Source organism: Oratosquilla oratoria, chromosome 41, assembly GCF_046742065.1.
Source record: "Oratosquilla oratoria isolate Oo_2021 chromosome 41, ASM4674206v1, whole genome shotgun sequence".
Lineage (NCBI taxonomy): Eukaryota > Metazoa > Arthropoda > Malacostraca > Stomatopoda > Squillidae > Oratosquilla > Oratosquilla oratoria.
The window spans coordinates 42,564,367-42,566,866 of NC_134817.1; positions in this window are offsets into that span (position 1 = coordinate 42,564,367).

Sequence of the window (2,500 nt, forward strand, 5' to 3'; positions counted from 1 at the left end):
GCCATTTTTATTGTATCGTTTTAGTCCTATGAAAACATATTCAAAAGAAAATAAACAATAACATTACTTCATAGTTTAGATATTTTTCCTAAGAAAAAATTTAAGACGTCAGTATGACGTCAGATGAAAATATTTCAAAGATTATTATTATTATTACTTTTTAAATCAAAGATTAAGATAACTTCAGCCAATCAGCGATGACTCCAGGAAGGGGGCGGAGCCAAGGAAACTGGAGGCAACTATAGTGGACGTTGAAGGCAGCCTCGGCATTGCCTGCGTCACAGACCTAGATTCTTTTGATGACGTTGCACTTCTTGCAGGACTTATGGGTGCTGGTTTTCGAATCACTGGATGATGAGGCGAAGCCAGTAGACCTTTGGAGCGTACTGCAAAAAGCCGGACGACTGGTGTCTGGTTGCCTGACGGTTATTTGGAAATTGTTATTGCTTGTTTCATTGCTTTTAATTATTATTTATTTTGTTCTTATTGCTTTTTCATTCTTATTGAATGAGAAACATGTTGTGTTCTTATGATGAATAATGGCTAATCACCAATAGCGATACGATGAATAGGTTTTAATTAATTTTTTTTTTCGGCATGAGGACCTGCCCTGAACTACGTAAAATCATCGCCTGTCGTTAACCAGAAGAAAATATGTAAAGACGTCATCTTAGCGAATTATTTAATTAAGAGAGGGCTAGTCCCTTCAACACCAGACCACCATGCATGCCTAAAGCTAATTAAAATCGTCTGTTATCGACCAGAACAAAACTTGTAAAGTGGTCATCAAATGCTAGTTGGCCCGTCTGTCGAGAATCACCTTAAGCTCGTTTTACACGTGTCGACTTTTCGCCGTGCGCCGCCCATAACACGACGTCGTGTTTGTGACATTTTAAAGCGTCTATAGACACCCATTGTTATTTGAGAGCACGGCGTCGTGTCGTGGACGACGCCCGACGCAAAGTTGATACATACGAAACGAGATTTAGGAAGACTCACCTCTATCGAAACTCCACTTTTCTTCCTTTGCAGAACGGTGTTCCCCCTCCTTACACGGTTCTTCGCTTAACCTTTCTTGGATTTCCCGCTGGGTGCGCCCTGTGTGGTCTCAGGTTGTAAAATTATTCTCTTTGGGTCCCTTTCATCTCAGCATCCCAATTAGATACTCAAACCATCGCAGCAGGTGTTTCTTGATGCCATACGACACTGACCCAATTTGTAATCTTTCCTACGTTGCGTCCTCGTAATGAAGGAATTAACTGAAATAACCTTAAACCCTTCAGCTTAAGGGTTCGTCCTGATTAAAAAACAAAAAAACAAAAAAAACATGTATAGCATCAACCAGAACATAATCTTCTCTTTCATCTTTTTCTTCTTCCTCATATACGTCTTTTCTTTTTCCTTCTTTCTTTCTCTTCTTCTTCTTCTTCTTCTTCTTCTACTTCTTCTTCTTGGTTAAAAGAAGAAAAAAAAAAAAAGACCCAGTGATTCTTGATGATTAGGAGTTGAATCTAGATAACCTGAGCCAGAAAGTGAACAAGATCACATGACCTTGGAATAAAACCCTTAATGAATTATGTCAAACAGGATTCACTAGCCCCGAAGAGGTTCAAGAGAACGAGGAGGCCTTTGACCTAGTGTGGATGGCCAGAACAAGTGATAGTCCCTCCTACCTATTAGGCTTCTTTCACACGCATCGAATTTTCGCCGTGCGCCATCCACGACACGACGTCGTACCCTTAAATGATCCATGGGTGTCTATGGTCTCTTTTACACGTGGTTGTGAAGTGTGAAAACGTCCATAGACATCCATGGGTAGTTAAGGGCATGACGTCGTGTCGTGGACGGCGCACGGCGAAAAGTCGATACGTGTGAAAGGAGACTTAACTGATTAGCGAGACTCCTGGGTCGGTATGTCATTCGACTCTTCAACCGTCACACACTCTGCGGGGTAACTAGGTAGTGAAAGCCCTCGTCCCATCTCGAAAACTGGCCGTGTACTCTTTCTGCCTACGTCACACATTGAGGGAAGTGGGACTCGAACCTTCTCCCTTCTAGAGACCGACGTTCGAGTCCACTCTGCCACCACGTTGTTTATGAACAATAATTTCGTTTGTCCAATTACGGAGCGACACGTTAAGCTGGGCGTAACCGCTTTGGTATATTCAAAATTATTTTGTAAGACGACTTATCCACAGAAAAATGTCTGGAAACCTCATCATCAGAAAATTATTTTGTAAAGTTGTCCTAGAAAGACCCTCTGTTTTGGTCGGGTATGTCGAACTGGAAGGACTTTGCTCTGTGTTACGTAAGACAATTTTATTCAACACAGTGACTTGCCACCTGTAGTCTTTACGCTTCAAGAAGTCCGTTTAGGGTGCGGTATACGTCGCGCCAAATCTACCTTAGTACATGTTTCTCCATCTCTTATTCCCCATATATGTGCTATTTTTTTTATATTCTGTATGTAGTAAAAGAGGCTGTACAGTATAATTAGTAT